Source organism: Halyomorpha halys, unplaced genomic scaffold (assembly GCF_000696795.3).
Source record: "Halyomorpha halys isolate HHAL.00 unplaced genomic scaffold, Hhal_1.1 Scaffold679.1, whole genome shotgun sequence".
NCBI lineage: Eukaryota > Metazoa > Arthropoda > Insecta > Hemiptera > Pentatomidae > Halyomorpha > Halyomorpha halys.
The window spans coordinates 164615-175028 of NW_027110356.1; the positions used below are offsets into that span (position 1 = coordinate 164615).

The window sequence follows — 10414 nt, forward strand, 5'->3', positions numbered from 1 at the left end:
CCCGTTTCTCTTGGCACCATACGAAAAGGTCATGGGCTTAATACAAAGTAAAGAAATATGTACATACTGTTACTGGAAAGAATTAATCAAGAGGAGGATCTTAACATGTAAGATTACTTATGTACACATATATTTTTATGGCTGAATAATTTAATAAACATACATAAGCTAGAATGATACATTCTTCCAATCCAACCACCTTTCAAAACAGAAAGTGTGATTTTCCTTTTCTTTTTTTTAAAGAATTTAATTAGTATAATATTATTTTTTAATTATTTGCGATAGTTTATCGCTGGACTGAATATCTGAAACCGAAACTGATATTTTTTCCCACTTATTCTGACAACACAAAAAATACACATCAAAAATCATATGAAGCATATACTAAATGATAATTATTTTAGAGGACTTAGGATTAGAACACATCAACGTTTATCTATATTTGTAAACGTATTATTGTATACAATCCATACAATGCAAAACCAGAATGAACTGAGGTACAACTCAAAATTAGAGAAAGGCAATTTTCTGCATATAGCCAAGCTCCCACAGTTGGTTCTATAGAGTGTAGGGGTTTGGTTTGAAATTAAAAGCTGGGTGCTCTTCTAAATGATACTCGTCCAATCATTATAATTTTTGCGATATTAGTGCGGAATGATTGTAACAGATTTCTGATAATTTAAGGAAAAAACTTACCTTGACATTACAACTGCTCCCTTAAATAGGAACTAGGAACCTGGAAAATAGGAAATAAAAATTATTATCATATATAAACCTTATTAGAAATATAATTTTAAAAAAATGACATTCAATATAATAAGAGAGAGAGAGAGAGAGAGAGAATGTCTAATGTTTCTATATAAATATGAAAAGTATATTTTTACAGGATTATATGAATTATGAAGTCAAAACATTTTTATTCAAAATATGTGTTCTCAGTTTTAATACATTTTTTCATACTTTTTATCAACTTTTTAATATAAGAACTGAAAAATTCAGGTTTATGTGAAGAAATGAAGTGGGAAAATTCGTTTTTTGCCTAATAATCATTTAAAAAAAATGTACATGAAAATTAATAATATGAAAATTTTTCTAATTTTCGAATAGAAGGAAATCTGTTGGAGATAAGTTTGATGCATAAAGTGGGTGTAGAAGAACTTCTTAACACAAGTTTAGTACCTGCACTGTATGTAGTGAAACATGAGTTCTGGCGTAGTCGTGTAAGAGTATATCTCCCTTTCGATTAGCCGATGAATATTGTTTGACATCCTTTTGATGCATTATGTCTTCCACTCATAAATTTCATGAGGTACCCATAGATTTTTTTTTTTTACTTTACTAATGACCTTTAATTGTCGACACACTAGTGTTCAATAGTGCTGCAACTCCTTAAACTGTTGGTAAGGGTTTCCTTTCACACTAAGCCTAAGTTAGAGGTATTCCTATGGTTGGTTATCCAAATATGTGTCAACAACCAAAACTTTTTAAACCACTGGCGAATGGTTAGTTCGCTGCAATGCCCTTTCATAATTTTTTTTGCCGAGTGTCCAAGTTTAAATCTATTAAAAAAAAAAACCGGGAAAACGCGTGGTTTTAGGGTCAGATTTAGTGGTATACTAAACAACGTGCAATCAATTGGAATTGTAGTAAATATTATAAATAAGAGAGGATTAATAACGGCTCATTATAGTGTCTAAACATAAACGAAGTAAACAACAAAATTCCACTAATCCCACTTTCAATTTCTAGAATAAAACAAACAAACATTTCATATAAAATGACCCAATATATACAAAGACGCGTTCAAACACACGATACACACTACGAGTAACACACATTTATACGTAGTATTTGCAATAACATCTCTGTAATTGTTTACTGTGGTTTATTTAATCATTGTTGAATTTAATATTCTATGCATCTTCATCTAACTGTACATTATAATCCAGGCCCAAAGGGGCTCATATACTGGCAAAAGGTCGCTTAAAAGTTTATAAAAAAAATATTGAGCTAAATTTTTGTGCAAAATATTGAATAGTCATGAACTCTTCACACAACACAAAAATATATCACAAATTTCCAGCGTCTATTAATGTTTTCCTGAAAGAAGGTATCGCGTGGTTTTTAGGCATAGCTGCTGCCTACATCGCTTTACCCAGGGCTAACCCGAAGGTTCCAAGTATCATAGTTGCATCAAGTACTCTATTAATGGAAACTTAAAAAAAAAAAAAAGCAATTGGTTGAAGATTCGACCGACCCTTGGACATCATAAGCAACTTCGTGATCAGAGCCTAGGCATACGACAAATTTCCTGAGGATGAATAAAGAGGTGTCATAGAAACTGTTGAACATGGTTCCACTCTAATCGAAAAACTTGATACAAGGACAACAATTTCGCCAACTAAAAGACAGTCTCATTCGATGCTCACTGGTCATTTGGGAACAGCTTTAAGGACCTGACACTTTCATCATACATTGTTTCGACCACTATTAGTTAAATATTTATGGAGACTCGTGATGTGTTATGGTTCACTCATTGTTAAAGCCACCTCAAATCGACTGTCTTTTTGTTGGAAAGCTTTAAAATGAACAAACTACAAACTGGTTCGGATTAAAACGTTTATTTGGTAAATTTAAACATTTAAAAAACTAAATCTAAAATAAACAAAATATGACTAATGATAAATACAAGTAAAAATAAAAAGGCCTATCAGATGAAAATAAAATAGTTATATAAATTATGAAGATGACAATAAACTAATTTACAAATCAATACGTATAAAACGACTACTAGTCAACGCAAGCTGCTCCACTTCGATAGGTTCGAGGAAGAGTGCTGCCGAGATGTTTAGGTCGCAACTCTTGTAGCTAAATACACCGGTGCAATGGTCCAAACGGTGTAGTGGCTCATCGATGGTCCAAACATACAAAAGTCGTATTAATTTAATAGGTGAGCTGACAAAATGAACGCAGACAGGGTTACACACGTTCATAGTCACTAATTATTCGGAACTCATATTAAAGTCGAAACACAGAAAAGGCCTGGTTTCGAACTGTAATGACGACTAAAACACTCAACAAATGTCCAAACTATTAAACTATAAACGCAGACAGGGCTGCTGAGACGCTACCATGGCTTCTAATTAGTCGGAACTGGTATACAAAATGTAAGATGGTCGATCCGTTGCTAGGTGACGCCTTAGCAACAATTATCAGCCCCTAGAAACTGTCTCTATTACTCATTATAACACACAAATATAATTACATTTTTTCTTTCCAAATAACTAAATTCAATAAAAATTAATATAAATAAAAATAAACATTATTAAATTAAACATTAAGACTAACTAAATATTATTTACAAGGTAATTATATATTATGGCGTTAACAACTCTTATTACACTTGACGAAGGCTTTTAATAGAGTGAAGAATTTTTTGTCATCTCCCATACACTGCCATCTATTCTACAAAATGTTGAAAGACCCACAAATATTTTCAAACATTTCAGAATACTATTGAACTGTCTACAAAATTTTGAATATCCATATTTTTCCACAATATTTCGACTTACAAAATATGGTCATGCATATGACTAAAACATTAAATGATAAGGTCGTTATAACCAAGTTCAAAATAGAATAAAACTTGAAACAATCCTAAGCCTTTTGAGATATCGAAGTTAACCACATAAGCAAAGTTTCCTTATAACTAGCTATCCGAAAATAAAATCAGATACAACGATCTATCTCAATCATACTGTGAAACTTATAGAAAAGCTTCCGCAAAACATTAAAGATAACTAATCGTATCCCACTAAACACCTCGTAGGCAACTACGTCTTAAATGTTAATTTGTTGCACAGCTAGTAGTTTTAAGACATTGAATAGAAGTTGATCCCATGAGCAAATAAAAATCAATCGAGTTTATAATGGAATTTTCAGTCCAGCATAGATGTATTATAAGACAACGATATTAATGCAACCTGCATAATTATACTTTATATCTTTATGAACTGGCATATCATTTTTGATCATTTTTTTATTGACCTGTCATGAATAAAATACAACATACTAGTACCCACACTCTCAATAGCACAATAATAAAGAGAATGTTTCCCACGTTCGCGGATCTTAACATGTAAGATTACTTATGTACACATATATTTTTATGGCTGAATAATTTAATAAACATACATAAGCTAGAATGTTTTATCTTCCTTAGGACATAAAACGGAGTCGATGTAAAAATTGTTTCACACAATAAAAAACATTAATTATTTTTAATCTGAATTACAAAATACCACACTGAATTGATAACTCTGTATCCAGATATCTGGTAAGAATGTCAGGAAGCCTCCCAGTCCAAGACTGAAAGAAAATTGCATCCGGATATGCACAATTTGGCAGTTGTAGAGTTCAAGGACGGTCCAGTATTACTCACGCACAGGGGCCAGAGAATGAAAATTATTCATTAGTATTCCTTTTTTTTTTACAAAAAATAATTTAAACACAACATATTAAATATTAAGATGACATTAAATAAATTAGATAATCCTATCTTTAGAAAATGACATACCCCAACTTAAAGTCGCATTTTCATTTCTCTTTAGGAAGAAGGAAAAAAATTATACACCTTAAGGAACCTGCCATTCAATAATTTAACTCACATCTAAATTTGGATAGATGCGGGAATCATAACCTTTTAACCCAATTTGGAGGGGCTGTAGAGGTTCATAAAACCTTAAAAACCACGACAAAATGGCGTCCGGGAACGAAATAAGTTAAAACTTCTAAACGTTCACGGTATGAAGGCAAAAACTTTAAGACGGGTCATAATAATTTGAACATTTCAAATCTTAATATATTAATCTTATCTTTATTTCCACAAACTTTTCATGATTTAGTATGAATAAATTCTTAATTAGAAATCCATAAATTTTCAAAAATTTCAGTTCAATAATTTTCTTAAATAACGTTCGAAGCAAAAGATTTCGGCAAAGAAAAAAAAAACTGGAAGTGGAGTATTGCCAATAATTTTTTAAATATTTGCATACGATTATCTTATTATTAATGTATTTATTTTGTTAATGAGAACTTTAGAAACTTTAAATACTATGTTTTCTTTTTTCTTTTACCGCAAAAAAATAGTTATTATTTAGTGATTTATCATAATTTAATTTATTCTTAAATCTCATTTTATACAACCGTAGAAGTTAATTAAAAGAATGGTTTAAGGGAATCAATAAAGCATTTATAATTATCAATGAATACATTAAAACATTTGATTTTTTTTTTTAATGCCAATTATTGAAATGATTCCCAAATCTAATTTCTGACTTGAATAAAGAATCTCTTTAACACCACTTTGTATATTGTACAATTATATTTAGCATACTCTTACTTGAGGAAATAATTAGTTAAAACAGGTTTTTCTGGCCGAAATCTTGCTAACCCGAAACATGCCATCATTGATGACACCGCCTTCAGCGGACCAGGCAACTATCTTACAATGCCTTACTGGCAAAACAAGATGTTATAACTTGCCAACATATGTACATACCTTTTCACTTGCATATATTATAATTTGTTTATTCTTATTTTTTAGGAGGTGATAAAAAACAAACAAAAAAAAAACATTGAAATAATGGAATAAAAACAACTATTCATAAAATTGATACTATAAAATATTACAATAGTGAGTATTTATTATTTTTTTAAATTTTACTAAATAGATTTATACTAATTTAACAAAATTGTTCTCAATTCAAATAATGCGCAATATGTTAACGTTCTTTAAATAGATACAAAAATGAAGAAATCATAATTTTAACCGTTCCTATATTTTTCGAAATTATGTAAGATTTTTTTTGTTCTCACTCTTCTAAATTTTATTATTCTAAGCATCATATGTATACACATACATGAGAAGAATAATTTATGGTCTGAATATTTATTATAAATAGCCACTATAAGATCACTTTCTACGGAACAGATTATCTTCCATTATTATTTCGAATATCGATTATTACATCGATAATTATCTTCAAAACTCGAAATGGGATTTCCTAATTGTTATACGTTGTAAAACTATGAATGAACTAAATGTGAACAACCTGAGACAGATTTAGTTTTCAAGGTCTGCATATTTGAGGTTAAGGCTTTAATTGAGGTTAATAATTAATTGTATAAAGGATGGATTTGCGTTCATGTAATAATAATTAGTTGATACTATTATTTTATAGATAAATAAAATTCATTTTTTTTGGTAGAAAAAAACTATGTTTTAAAAACTAACTAGTAAAAAAAAACAATGATTTAATTAATAACAATTAATTTTTTTTATGTTGACTAGCTGTTAAATTCTCTGTTGTATTAAATAACTATACTAGTTCAAATTTCAAACTTAATTAATTTCAACAAAATCATGAAAGTAATAAGCATGTAATTAAATAATAATTTTTATTAAAAACGAAAAATGTGACTGTCTTAAAGAAAAAGAATATATTAATATAACCGACATGTAAAAATGCTATATAATGGATACAATAATAATAATGTGAACCAATATCTCACATCAGATCAGGGGTTCATTATTTTGTAAAGAAGTATTGTTTTTACAACAACGGTTGTAGAAGGAGGTGATTTTTCAAAGATCATGCTCAACCGTCAGATTTTTCTTGGTAAATATTTTACCTAGGAATTCTATTTGGTAGCTGCAAGCCCGTTTCTCTTGGCACCATACGAAAAGGTCATGGGCTTAATACAAAGTAAAGAAATATGTACATACTGTTACTGGAAAGAATTAATCAAGAGAAAATAATAATAATATAATGAATAAATTATGAGGGCACGGTCAGCAGAACACTACAAAATATATGCTGCAAAATCAGACTACAACAATTGTAGTTTCAACAGTTGTTGTAGTTACAACAGTAGTATTTTCAGGATAAATAGTACAATCTCAACTTATTTTCTTATTCGACTGTCTTGTTTAACTTTTCAAACAGAGAATTATAGCAAGTAGGTTGGTCGATGTATGAAATGTCACAATCTCACAAGAGATCATTACACAAAAAAAAAGGCCGGACCCGCTCCACTAAAATCCCCAGGGAGCGACGGTCCTATATCACTTTTAAAATATTTGCTTAAAACGGTAAGAGGATACTTATGCTATTTTATTCCAGCAATATTTAAAAAACGCTAGAAATTAGAAAACGGCGTGAAACATTCCTCTCCCGCCCTCCGTGGTAGCCTTACTTATCTTACTTTTCAAACAGACAATTATAGCAAGTAAGCTGTTCAATGTATGACATGTCACGATCTCACAAGAGGAGTTCATAACACAAAAAGACATCCTTTACGACAGGACCCACCCCACTAAGACCCCCAGATCATATATCACTTTTGAAATTAGCTAGTTTTGTCCAACTTTGTCCATATGTAACAAGAATGTACCGGAGGGTACGTTCCATTTTTTTTAAGCAGTTTCCCTAATATTGAAAGAACTTGAATGTGTCAGTTGTTGGAATACAACTAAATTTCATGAAAACCAAAAATTCTGAATGGACCAACTAATACAAATTTACATCATTATTTATAAACAAGTGTTAACTACATAAATGACTTTTTATATTTTGAAATGCTAATTAAAAAAGTTAGTAGGTTTACTATTACACTGTATATTAAAACGTACACTCCGACAGAATAAAGTTCAAGGCTGAAAATACGTTCAATAATTAAAAAAAGTAATATGTATGTAAATGAAAAAAAATTAAACGCTTCTATTTATATATCGAGCATACTGTTTCAACAATGAGGCGGTGAGAACAAACAGAATCCATGCAAAATCGCTACAGCTTTTTCTGGATTTTTTTATGCTATTACTTCAATTATGTACAGTGACTTTTACATTTGTAAACATAGAGAAAGTATCTCAATGGAATGAGATTCAAGAGAAAGTAAAAGCATGGACAAAAGAGGAACTAATTATATCGATGTTAAATTATTTATAGTAAACTGATTAGAGAGTTTAAAAACAATATTCTGGTTCTTACAGTTTTTCAGGCTCACAACCTTACTGTTTACAAACTTAAAATATAAGTCTAGAGGTTTAAAAAAATATATAATCTGTAATATCATCGTACCAAGATTGCGGCACGGTGTTACGGTTGCCATGGTGAAATAAAAACACTGGCGATATCTGCGTAGACAAGGGGTGTTAGGTTGTCATGGTGAAAAAAAAAACACTGGCTAGATCTGCGTAAACAAGAGGTGTGATGGTTGTCATGGTGAAAACAAAACACGAGCAATATGTTTTAGACGAGTGGGTTTTGTTTTTGGTGAAGGCGACAGTTTGATTTTGAACACGTAAGTTCAAACGTGTGGGTTTGAAACAAAACGAATTTTACATAATAATTCAATAGTTTAAAGGCTTTACTGTTTGAACCGAAATAGTACCATATGAGAAATGTCATCTTATATGTTTTGTTTTTCAAAATTATGGTGTTCTACTTCAATGGACGGTCATTAACACTAGAAGTGGGGCCGCCCATAACTCAGTGGTTAAGACACATTCTTACCAATTTGATGTCTATGGGGGTGCCGGTTCGAATCCGGCCTGGGACGTCGACTTTTTTCATTGAGTGGCGGTCCCACAAAATGAAGAACTTTGACCCCCAACCATGGTTAGGCAGTATAGGACTCCAATGGGAGTCTTGGCCGAAAAAAAAAAAAAAAGAAAAAAAAAAGAAAACCAAAATAAAAACACTAGAAGTGGGGATACAGTGCAGTGACGTTTCTTCAGCATGTCCTGGATAAGAGAATAATAATGTAAATATAGTTATTAAGGGTTAAGCATATAAGTTAAGGTTAAGTCAACCTATAAGTTTTAATTGTTTTATTAATTGTTAAGAATTCTTTTTTTTTCCTTTTTCATTCTGTGTACATAATTTCTTCTTATTATTAAATTTTTGTACATATAGTTCTGCTGTTGTTTCTCTGCTTTTAACTTGTTAATTTACTTATGTTTTTTTGTTGATGTTCACTGAATATTACGATAATTCAACAGGTGGGTAGGTAACACCCCTAGGTTTTCTGTTATCTACATGTAAAGGTATTCGCCAGTGGTCATAATTCAACAATTGTTTATATAGGGGTATATTTTAGTTATATTGTGCCCATAATGCTTCGGGGTTTTCGTTATTTCCTAGAAAAAATAACGTGGCGCCTAAGGAGTAATTTATTATTTATTGTTTTTTTTTGCGATTATATTTATTTTCCTTTATCTCACCCCCTTCTCCGCTGAAACGTGGGGAACTATAAACTATAAACATATAACTAAGGATAAGTCAAAATCGGCGGTTATATAGGTTAGGTAATGATGTTTTAGTTTCAACAGAAAAAAATATATAAATAAATATACAAGAATTTTCAGTAATTAACCGTTATATTTTATGAAGACATACTACATATTTACCTATTGTATTATTTTGTACAGTTGTAAATTACAATAAATAAATATTTAAAAAAAAAAAATTATGAAGGAATCTCAGAAGCGATATAGCCATCCATTAAATTAAACGAATTTTACATAATAATTCAAAGAATTTTATAACTGTATGCTAGGATGTTCAGCAAATTACGGAAAATAACCTACATAAAACCTTTTATCAAAATAATTTACAACCTTATCAGCCATATTACCTGGAATATGATGCAGGCATGTTTAGTTTATGTTAGAGCCGTGACATATCTCAGATATTTCCATGTTAATAACCAACATATAGATACCTGCTATCTCGACTTCTCGCTCCGCTAAATCATTATTAATTTAGTGCACATGTTTACTTACAGTGCACTTATTTACTGACCGTTAACAGTCATGGGGGTAGGCGAAGGAGAGCGGGGGGGGGGGCTCTCCCCTAGATTTTTTGGGTCCATCGAAAAAATAATAAAGAAAAAAGTGAATTTAGTTAATAGATTTATTTCTGGAAACATGCTATTATTAGGTAGGTAATATTGTTGAGTTGACATCTCCACGAAGATTACAACAACCTTTGAAGGGACAGGATGAATATACGACGATAAGTCATGTACTCTAAAAATCGTATATCTCTAAAAAAAGGAGAATCGAATAAAAAAGAACCTTTATTATATTCCATTCTTCGTATCATAACATTACAACCTGTAATGTTGCTATTTTAATGATCTCAGAATGCTTGATGAAAATAAATTAAAGAAGGCAATCATATTAGAAGAGATGGTAAATATTTTTACCACAAATCCCAGAAGGCTGATGCTCTCTTAGCAACCCTCTTATATTTATGATTGAATGCATTGTATGTATTGTATGTATTTATATACAATAATTAAGTTTACACTCGATTTACAATAATTCATTGTGATTATAGCTGAT

At 30.6% G+C, this 10414-nt stretch overlaps 1 long non-coding RNA gene across 2 annotated transcripts in view; it reads right to left on the reverse strand.

The window, feature by feature from the left end:
* LOC136796036 (uncharacterized) overlaps window positions 1–10414 on the reverse strand; it is a 146781-nt gene that overhangs the window by 115688 nt on the left and 20679 nt on the right. For both annotated transcript variants that reach the window (XR_010843732.1, XR_010843731.1), the window contains exon 2: window positions 697–736. This is a non-coding gene — a long non-coding RNA (uncharacterized lncRNA). The remainder of the gene's footprint in view (window positions 1–696; window positions 737–10414) is intronic.